A 12269-nucleotide genomic window follows, 5' to 3' on the forward strand; every position below is an offset into this window, starting at 1 on the left:
CCTTAGAACACAACGAAAATCGCCAGCCGATGTCGTGCCTTTATAAATTTTTTGTACGGGGTGTGACAGATCACACGATTATTCTTTTTTTAATTTATTAAAAAAACTTAACATACCACAAACGAAATCACACCGTGTTGAATTATGTAGCAAGATTGAATTACTGTATATTATGCTTGGCTACAAATCACAGCAGCCCTTCCTTGATATTTATAACATTAGGGTTGTGTACAATACAAGGGTGGAATGTACTATACATGATAATTATTCCTATACTAGGTATTTACATATATATGGGACTCTTTCCATAAATATGCCCCGTCAAGCTGAAGGTGGAGAGACTCCACCCCCGAAGCTTGGATCGAAAGAAACCAAACGAAACTAGAGGGAGAGGCTTGGTAAGAACATCAGCTAGTTGATCCTGAGAAGAGATGAATTGTACCTGAATTTCTTTCTTAGCAACGCGATCACGAACGAAGTGATAATCAACTTCAACATGTTTAATACGTGCATGAAACACTGAATTGGCTGACAGGAAAGTGGCCCCTAAATTATCACACCCATAACGTAGTGCTGGGTGAAAAATGGAAGTCGTAGTTTCTGACAATAAAGAGCGAGATCCATAAGATTTCAGCAGTACCATCAGCTAAAGCTTTGTATTCAGCTTCTGTAGAGGATCGAGCAATAGTGCGTTGCTTTCCAGATTTCCAGGAAATAGGAGTGGAACCAAGGTACACAAGATAACCACCTGTCGATTTTCGATCGTCAATACTACCAGCCCAATCAGCATCAGTAAAGCCATGAAGAGACAAAGAGGAGTCCCGAGTAATATGCAGACCATAGGAGGCTGTAGCCTGAAGGTAACGTAGGATGCGTTTAACTGCTGCCCAATGGTCCTCAGTAGGAGCATGCATAAACTGACACACCTTGTTTACTGCATAGCAAATATCAGGTCTAGTGAAAGTAAGGTATTATAGAGCACCAACAATTTGTCTATACCGTGTTGGGGTAGAGTGAAGAGTGCCAGGCACGGATCCCAATTTAGACGAGGAAGACATCGGAGTATCAACTGGTTTGCAAGAAGTCATACCTGCTCGTTGGATAATGTCTAGTGTATACTTGTGTTGACTGAGTAAAAGACCCATAGAAGTCGATTTAACTTCTATTCCTAGGAAGAAGTGAGCTGACCCTAAGTCCCGAAGCTTAAACTCTGAACTCAACAAAGTAATCAGTCGTTGAAGCAAGACCGAGTCACTCCTAGTTAATAGAATATCATCAACATACATAAGCAGATAGATCATTGCACCACGAAGGAAGAGATAAACAGAGAAGTATCAACCTTGGATGCTGAAATCCAATGGAGATGAAGAAACTCACTTAACCGATTGTACCATGCTCGAGGGGCTTGTTTCAAACCATACAGAGATTTATGAAGATGACACACATAAGATGGAAGTGTTAGGATCAACAAAACCAGGTGGTTGTGCCATGTAAAACTTCTTTTCTGAAGAATATCGTTTAGGAAGGCATTATGGACATCTAACTGATGAATTTTCCAACCATGTGTGACATGCAATTGTGATCACAAGTCCTAACCGTGGTAGGCTTAACCACTGGACTAAATGTCTCCAATAATCAATCCCCTCTTGCTGCGTGAAAACGCGGGCAACCAATCGTGCTTTATATCTGTCAACTCGACCATCGGGCGTGCCGCTTAATTTATAAATCCACCTACTGCTAACACATTCATGATGGATGTAAGGGCACTAGTGCTAAGTGTGATTACCATGAAGTGCCTTGATTTCCTCTGTCATAGCATTAATGCAATAATGTACCGGTTGGCATCCTTGAAAGAAAGTGGATCCTGTGTGGTAGAGAAACTACCCGGGAGGCAGGGGAGACACTAAATTTTACTGTCTTTGGATACACGTGGGCGAAGTATCATGGAATGGGTGCGGGCAGCAGGAGGGGAGTGGCAGACTCACTGGCTATAGCTTGCTGAAGGGAGTTGAGACAAATCAACATAAATTAAGTCTCCAGGAGAGGAAATAGATGAAGAACCTAAGCGATGAAGAGCTTCAATACAGGGCCAAGCTGGAGAAGAGGAAACAGCAGGTGAGCTGATATGTGAACCAACAGGGTGACCGCCATTTTGTTCACTGCTGGTGGGAACAACAGGAGAGACGGCAGATGAGCCAACAAGAGAGAACGGCAAGTCTGAACCTGTACCTGAGGAATGATCATGACAGTGATTTGCAGGTAATAGGTAAGGGTGCCCAAAGGGTTGTGTTATGTGCAAGGGGTGTCGGGTGAGTGTTTGGATAGAATGATGGGATGGGCTATAAAGTAGCAGCAGGAGGTTGTATGGGTAATCTACATAAATCTGTTTAATTTTGTCAAAAGGAAAAAACAGTTTCATGAAAGAACATGACGAGCAATCATAAATACGGTTTGACGACAATCAAGTTACATCGATATCCTAAATGAGAATTGCTATAACCTAAAAAGACACAGGGATGAGTGAATCTAACTTATGAGCATTGTACTGGACGAAGGAATGGAAAGCAAAGACACCGAAAGTACTGAGGAAAGCATAATCAGGAGTTGTTTTTAAAAGACATTTCAAAAGGTGTTTTTATGATTAAGAACAGTAGTGGGCATAAGAGCGATTAATCAAATATACTAAACTTTGAAACGCATAACTCCAGTATTTTTAAGGGAGCTTTACATTGGCCAAGAAGAGTGAGCCCAGTTTCAACAATATGCTCGCGATGACGACGTTCAACCATTCCATTATTTGTTCATGAGTATGTGACAAATTAACGATGAATGTAATAACCATGGTTTTAAATATATGTATTGAGTTTGCGATATTCACCACCCCAATCTGTTTGAACAGATTTCATTTTTTAAGAAATTGAGCGATTAACGAGGGATGAAATTGTTGAATATAGCAACACTAATTTTGCCAACAAGGATAAAAAAGATATTTTGGTTAGGGCTACAAGATAACAATGCGAAAACCATCAACAAAACATAAGGGAAGGACCCAAACTCATAAAAATTAGATCAAGAGGGTTGAGTTTGATGACCTGTAGTTTTTTAAAGTCAGACCCGAGAAGATTTTCCCAAAGGGCTGCTGGACGAATCTAAAATTAAAATTTGTTTGACGTACAGGACACTCTGTTTAGTTGACACTAGAAAATTCAAAATGCGTGGCTGGGATGTAAAGACGACGATGCCAGACATCAGTGAATAGAGACAATGTAGACGAAAACTTGAGGCAATGCCGTTGCGACGACGCGAATAAAATAGAGAATCTCTATCTAGAAAGAAGCCCTCTTTGTCATGGGTCATTAATAAAATAAAAATGGATGAAATTCAAAAACACAATTATTCTCAAGACAAAATTTTTGAAAAGAGTAGAGTTTTTTTAATGTGAGGCACTGTAAAATATTGGATAAGGTAAATGGTTGTTTGGGAAGAATTTTAGAGTGAGAGCAATATTAGAATAGTGAGGCCCTTACCATTTCACCACATGTAAAATTCATTCCTTATCATTACCACAAATAAGGTTCTGAGCTCGTCATATAACTCCGCAAGGTCCGGTGGGTCATCACATGATGCGATTTGGTACCTGTATCAGGAAACCAAGTAAACAGGAGCAGTTATAGGAGCAGTATTAAATGTTAAATTGGCATTAGCTTGTAGACTATGAGTAGACAATTGAGAGCACTGTTGGGCGGTATGTCCATAGTCATAACACAAGCTGACAGATTAGATTGATAGTTCACTTATTAGCACTCCGAACGGAGTTTTTGTTTCCTTGTTTGTCCCAAGACTGTTGACAGAGCCAGATGAAAACCGGTTTTTGCCCTGTTGTCCAAATTTCGAAACCTGAACCATAAACTATTAGTTCTTGAAGTTTGAGTCTGAACTATAGCCATGATTCCGCTGGACGATTGTAGCTACGATGGTATCTGTCTCCAAGCCCCACGAAACCGGGTACCTTCTTAGCCAGTACTAGAACCAAAATAGGACGGCTGATCCCATTCCGAGTGTACCCAAAAAATATTGCAGAAATGGCTGATGTGATGGCGAGTTGGTAACAGAGGAGCCGTGATAGAGGATGAAGTGATGCTTTATGAAGAAATTCCATGTGTGAGGAGATGGTCTATGGAGGTCTGTGTAAGAGATGGCGATCAGCCTTAGTGACAACAGGGGACTAGTTCACCAGATCCTTAAAATCACTACGTAACCCCTGAAACACTACTCAAATTAAAGATTTAAGCCATGGCCATCGGAGATTGGTCTACCAGTAGCTGCAAGTTCATGCTAATAAGGCTTAAGCCTTCTGAAAAATAAAGTGCTGGCAGAGTCATCGCGTTGTACCGTGAAGATCTTGAAGTCGCACCATGGAGTTGCATAATCGCGTGAGGTTTTATGAGCGGGGAAGGCAAGGGAAGTTCCAGCGTTGTCCAGATTTCTTGAGAAGTTTTACAGCTCACAACTAGATTTTTAGCGGAACTTTGTGGATTGAGGGAGGATAATAAAGCACGCACTCATGGAATTAAGGTTATCTTGTGTTTCCATACTAAGATAATGAGGGATTGACGCGATGGTAAAGGATGATGGCAGTAGATATGATAGATGGAGAGGGAGACATGGGGGACGGTGCCATCAACGAAGGAGTTATACAGCCTTGGCCCAAGAGAAACGGTTCATCATCTGCAAGCTCCAATCTAACAAAGAAGTTGGTATTGGAGAGGCGTAAGGAGACGTTACCTGCTGCGGAGTTATTAAGGGAACAGAAATGAGGGCAGATCTTGTTCGATTTGGATATCTAGAGAGGGAGTTCAATAGGAACAATATGGGCTGGGCAGAGGGCAGCCGCTAATAGAGAGGATTTGAGATTATTGGGTGTGGGCAATCAGCGACACCATTGCTTGAAGTTCCTGGTTGTGGCTTCCTGACATACCATCTGTAAAATAAAGAGGCATGAAGCAGAAAGACCACGTAAGTGGAGGCACACGGGAAGGGCTTAGGATTGAAGACAGAAGCAGAGGAAGAGTAACGGTGGAGGAGACGACGAACAATAAACCAAGAAAGCGTGGAAGAAAGGATTGTCGTTACGTAACTCTGATAGCCATGTTGAATTATGTAGCAAGATTGAATTTCTGTTATTATGGCTTTGGCTCAAATCACAAGCAGCCTCCTTGATATTTATAACATTAGGTTGTGTACAATACAAGGGTTGGAATGTACTATAACAATATAATTTATTAGCACTATAAGCTGAGGTATTATACAAATATATATATTAGGATACTTTTCCATAAGTTAACCGGCAACAAAGGGAGGGTAAAAAGAGAGCACACAGAAGAAGATACACAACCATGGATATAATAATTATATCCCAGCTAAATTGTTTTATTTCTCAGCCTTATTGCCAGCCTAAGCAAACCACCATCTGTCATGTATAGCGAGTTCTTCAAATTGCCACTGAGTCATTGGTGTTTTTGGTTTTACTGATACGAATATTCAGCGCATATTCCTGGGTAACTAGTATAGCAAAACCCGCTGCAACAACCTACGTCGCCGATTAAGCATGGAGGATGTACCTGGAGGGAGGCACTTGTCTTGCAGATTTAGGCAATCCATCAAATATTTGGAGAGTTGGAATGTTCTTGGTATTACTTGCAGCGATCCCATCAACGGCGCCATGCAAAGGTGAGTGGGATTTCCCTCATAGAGAAAGGCGCAAGGAGAAATAGTCCGCTGAAGAGGAAGGACAACTATCAGAACCAAAACTCACTTTCTCTGCTATCCATTCTCGCCCTCGCCCTCGCACACAACCGCTAAGGCCTTTTAATTACTCACTTGGCAGAGTAAAAGGTTTTTGCTCTTTGAATGCATGATATGAGGTTGCATGCGAGGCTAATATTATAATAGCGGTGTGATGATTTTTTACGCTAGACAAATTGGTAAAGGCAAATCATCTCAATAAGCAATTTCTGGCAGCCCACGTTTAAGTGTTGTCCAACCGCTAGTGCACTAATCTGCCTCTGGAACAAGTCATTATTCTCGTTAAGTTATGCCTCGAATATTTCTAGAGGTTTCTTTCAACTTATCTAGTTATACAGAAAAGTATAGACCCTAGTGGTGTACAACAGACTAGCTGCCTCCATAAATGTTCACATATGCTACTCCTCTTTTTTGTGGCAGAGGAGATATATTAACAATAGATGTGGGGGAAATTAATTATTCCTTACGCAATATAAACACGGAGGAGTTTTTTTTCCCTTTTTTTATCTTAATTTTGGCTCTTTAAAAAATCTAATTGAAGGTAATTTAGTTAAAATTATTAAAAGAGAAAAGAATTGAAAAGATAAATGAATCAAAATGAAAGCAGGTGTTGAGCTCTGCTCCCATAGTGACAAGTCATGCTAGAAGCAGACATCAAATTTTGGATGCGGTGTCTTGCAGTGAATGAACATAGCGATGGACCCCTAACTAGGAGCGGGATCACATTAGTTGAAAAACCGTGCGGAACACGGCTTTGTTTTTAAAAGTGACATTGAACATGTTCTCAATAAAACTTTAAAAATAAACAACTTACAGGGACTTTGAATTATTTCAAAATAAAATATTAAAATATAAATAACTTGAATTTTTAAATTGAAAACGAATGCAACACATTGTTTTCATTAGTTTCAACTATCTATGCAAACTTCCACCAAGGGCTTGTAAGTTTTTTTAACAATAAAAAAATATTTAAATAATGTTTAAATATTAAGAAAAAAAAATATTTAAGTACAAAATTAAATCTGATGATATCTGAGTTCACTTTAAAATTCAAAGACAGACACGAACAATTGATGTAAAAATATATGACTTAAAAAATGTCAAGGTAATGATTTTTTAAAAAATATTAAAACAATATATTTAGATTAATTTCAGTGAACCATAATATAGGTCCTAAACTCTAATGATTTAGTAGAAATAAAATAATAAGAACAATCAATAAATCTATATTATTTATAATTTTAATATTATATAAAATTAAACTAAAAAAAGCAAAACAACGGAAAACTCAAGGTTGGACATACCAAATAATACCAAATCAATAACTTGGCCGTGTTTGTAACAAAAGGAATCAGGTGCCTTTCTTTTGTTACGCGCAGGTATAAATAATGTACCACTTGACATGACCCAATTTTGGTTGTCAATTTGGCTGCTCTGCGCTTTTTTCAACCAGCGAGTAAAAACATTTAATTTTTTCACAAAAGTATTCTAAAACATGAAAAATACTTAATTTACTTTAAATCCAAGCACAAACCAGGCGTAGCCTTGCCTAAATCTAAGCATGAGCAACAAAGCACGAGCCAGGTAGGTATGCGTGTGAATTTAAACTTAAAGCTCATTTTACTTATAATTTTTATCTTTAAAAATTTAAATGCTTTTTTAAATTCAATTTTAATTTTTTTTATTTTTTATTTTATAAACTACCAAAAAAAAAATCTTGAATAAAACCCGCTGGACCAGAACAAGTTTAATAACCATGCTAATCCCAACAAATTGCCTCCAGACTTCAACTCTTGATCATCTCCTTTTCTTTTCTTTTTTTTCATATATTTTTGAGGACAAGTTTCATTATAGAGAACAATGGTTGTTTAGTTGCCCCTGTGTCGGATCAAACAAATGGTGTTCTTGGCCCTAATCGTTCCAGTTAATTCAACCCCTGCATCCGCAAAATTTCTCAAAGGACATGATTCCATGATGTTATAACTATCCTCACTGCCAGATGAGATTTAATTCTCATGTGTTGAAGTAGCACACCACTTCTCTCTTTCTCCTATCCCTTTTTCTCTCCCCTTAAGTTCAAAAACTTCATGCCATATTTCATACATCAATTAAATTCACTCTTCCAATTTCAGTAAACATATATATATATATATATATATCCCTATATAATATATATCTACGAGAGAGAGAGAAGAGAGAGAGAGAGATTAGTTGAATGTTATACAAGTCTATAAGAATTAAATATAAAGTAGGGTGAGAGCATATTCGCTTGTAATTGATTTTTCGTCTGTCGATAAAATTTTGCTTTTTTGCCACTTACATTAGCAAGAAAAAGGAGGGAGTAAATTGTCCAAGATCGAATCTGACAAGCATTTGTAGATAATAATGCATGGGAATAATTTTTGAGGGCATACAGTTTAAACTGGTCAGGTTTTGAATTTGCTTTTTAGAGATCATCAGTTCGAGTTTTTATAAATTTTCAAAAACACTAAAGGACTTACAAGATTATTAATTTTTAGAGTTTATAAAGTTAATTTAAGATACACGCAAACTAATATAAATACCCATGTTAATTTAGAAAAATTAATGCACTGGGAATTGGAGTTTAACTGGATCACATCTCAACATCCATTCCTAATTATTAATTTCCTTTCTCGGATATGCATGTACCCGTAGCCACACTTAATGTTAAACAAAACCCTTTCTCGGATGATTTGATTAGCAGCCCTCCTTTACAAGCTTTGTGCATTTAAATGAACAAATTTCTTCAAGAATATCCACAAGATTTGAACTTAACAAGTCCTACCCATAAGATTGCATGATATTATAGAAAATACTAGATTTGTTGTCCGCTCTCCGCCACGGGCCAAGCAAAAAAAAAAAATCAATGTAAAAAAAATGTTAGGACAAAAAAATCCAAGTCCAAGTCACTAATTCAATTGGTCATTTAAATAATATAAAAATGCAACATCAATAAATTAATTAATTAAAAAAACAGCAACAAAAGATATATAAAAAGAATTACAGTTGTGCATTGGGATGGATTACCAAACAACTCAATATTATAAGGTAAAACTATATAAAAAAAAAAAACCAATTAAAAAATCATATTAAATAGGGTGGAACTCGAAAACCTAGTGACTATATGTATAAAATTAAGATAATATTTAAAAAAAAAAGGAAGTTTTGAAAGATGAAATTTAAAATAAGTCAATTTAAAAAAAAAAAAAAGTGAAACTTCATTAACCTTTAAAATCATGATTTTGGTTATGAACCCGAGACTAATTTAATAGATCACAAACTACATAAAATAACAAGAAGAAACTCTAAAAAATATAATTGTCATGTCAAAGACTCCTCGATCTTGCATTGCCTCAAATCCAAGTTTTTTAGGTCTGGTATGACTATTTGATTTAATTCTTTTGCCTCTAGGATGGTTGTTTGAGTCTGATTTGGCTTTCAAATCTAAGGTTATTGAGCTTGACAGGCAGTGAGATACAAGTTGTGTCTGTCATGACTTTTAATAATTATGCAGAAAATAGTGTTAATAGTCAATATCAATTGCATGAATTGCCAGACGGAGGTGCTAAAAACCGTTACCGAGCTTGAAGATGACTATATATGATAATTTTTATCTAAATTAGACCGTACTTTCTCTACACCTTACAATTAAAAATTATAAAAATCCAGATTTATTTTGTATATTTTTTGTATCAATTTTATCTATAAACAATTTTGATTTCTCAATTAGAGCTTTCTCTTAGAATTCACGGCAGAAAATATTAAGTTCTCTAAGATTGCAAGATGTGGAAAATAATGTAACTGTAGATATGTCTATATAAAGCTGTTTTTTGAGCTTATTATAGGAGGCATTGATGAGATAGCAGTTGATATTGCTAAGTAAGGGAACATTAACAGTAATTGGAGTTGTAGACCCAGTGTGCATGCTGGTGGCTAAAAAACTCAGAAAACATGGAAAAAAGGCGGAAGTCGTTGGTGTTGGGCCGCCTAAGAAAGAACCAGACGAAGAAAAAGTTACTATTATCGTTATTACTTGCAGTGATCTCATCAACACCACTGAAATCACACCCGCAACAAGGAGATAATAAAAAAAAAAAAAGAGCACACAGAAGAAGATAAACAAGCATGGATATAATAATTATATCCCAGCTACTGTTTTATTTCTCAGTCTTATTCCAGCCTTCACGTACCACCATCTTTATTTATAGCGAGCTTCTTCAATTCCACTAGATCATGGTGTTGTTTTTACTGATACGAATATTCAACCGCATATTCCTGGCCAAATTAAAAGGCATAAGCCGCTGCAACAACCTACGTCGCCGATTAAGCATGGAGATGTACCTGGAGGGAGGCACTTGTCTGCAGATTTAGGCATCATCACAATATTTGAGAGTGGAATGTTCTTGGTATTACTAGTAGCGATCTCATCAACGCCATCAGAGGTGAGTGGGATTTCCCTCATAGAGAAAGCGCAAGGAGAAATAGTAGCAAGGAAGAGGAAGGACACTATCAGAACCAAACTCACTTTCTTGCTATCCATCTTTCCCTCGCACTCGCACACAATCGCTAAGCTTTTAAATTACTCACTTGCAGAGTAAGTTTTTGTTCTTGAATGCATGATAGAGGTTGCATGCAGAGACTTTATTATATAGCGGTGTGATGATTTTTCCGCTCTGCATATGGATCACGGCACTCAGCTCAACAGAGCAATTCTGCAGCCCATGTTTTAAGTGATATACACAGCAAAGTCATTATCACGTTAAAGTTATGCCTACAAGAGGTTTCATTTCAACTTATCCAGTTAGTTATACAGAAAAGTATAGACCCTAGTGTGTACACCGACCTAGCTGCCTCCATAAATTCACTATGCTACTCCTCATTTTGTGCAAGGGAGAGATACTAACAATAGATGTGGAGAAAATATTATTCCTTCACGCACTATTAACACATACTCATGGATACTGTCAATTTATTATGCTCCTGAGTTTCTTTTTTCCCTTTTTTTTTTAATTTAATTTTGTTCTTTAAGTAGCTGATTGAAGGCTAATTTGGTTAAAATTGTTAAGAGATTGAAGAATTGAGAGATAGAGTATCAAAGAGAAAAACACGGAGGAGATGGGTGCCATTTTTGAACTTCTTGGTGAAATGTTCAATCTAGTCCTCATACTTTTAAAATTATAAAAATTAGGCCTCCCTCCAATTTTTCATGCATGTTACGCTAGTTATTTGTTCTCAACACTATAGTTATTATTTTTTAAAATAAAATTAAATTTATTTATAATGATTCAATTTTTTCAGTAAAAAAGGATATATTTTGGATGGAATTCATGATAAATATGGATGAAAATAATTAATTGATAATTTTTTTAAAAAAATGAGGATCAAAATTTTACACTTAAAATTTGTTTGGAAAAAAAAATGAAGATTATCTACATAATCAAGGGGATTTTGGCAATCTTATATTACTTTTTTGTTTTTGTAATTCTATACTATATTTGTAGTTCTAATACGTGTATGCTATCAAAAAATTATCTCAACCCAAAAGCTTAAACTATTAGGTAAGGTCCTAGGATATGATTTATATTATTCTCTAAAACACCCTCTCAAGTGAAAGTTTTTTGGGCTTGAAACTTGTACAGACCTACATTATCTTGTACTTAATTTTTATCAAATAAATGGGAATTGTGAGATTCGAACTCGTGACCGTTTGGTCATCAAGACTCTGATACCATGTCAAAGAACCATCTCAACTTAAAAACTTAAGTTATTGTGTGAGGTTCAAGAATATAATTTATATTATTCTCTAATATATGTTTCTTTCCTGGAATCGTTGGAAGACATTCTTTACATTATTTATATAATCTCAATATATAAATAATCTCATTTGTAGAATATACATTCTTTACATTATTCATGAACTGTGCGCTGCACTGTCTATTAATTAGTGCCCTTCTTGGGAATATATTTCAAATTCATTCATAGAAACAGCTAACGATTTTAGTAATTAAGAAAATATATTTAATGATCATACGATTATTCTTTTTTTAATTTATTAAAAAAGCTTAACATACTACAAACGAAATCACACCGGCAACAAAGGGAGGGTAAAAAAAGAGCACACAGAAGAAGATACACAACCATGGATATAATAATTATATCCCAGCTAATGTTTTATTTCTCAGTCTTATTCCAGCCTTCACGCACCACCATCTTCATTTATAGCTGCCTTCTTCAATTCCACGAGATCATGGTGTTGTTTTTACTGATACAAATTTTCAAGCGCATATTCCTGGGAAACTAAGAGCGCATATCCCGCTGCAACAAACTACGTCGCCGATTATGCATGGAGATGTACCTGGAGGGAGGCACTTGTCTGCAGATTTAGGCATCATCACAATATTTGAGAGTGGAATGTTCTTGGTATTACTTGCAGCGATCCCATC

Source organism: Populus alba, chromosome 5 (assembly GCF_005239225.2).
Source record: "Populus alba chromosome 5, ASM523922v2, whole genome shotgun sequence".
NCBI lineage: Eukaryota > Viridiplantae > Streptophyta > Magnoliopsida > Malpighiales > Salicaceae > Populus > Populus alba.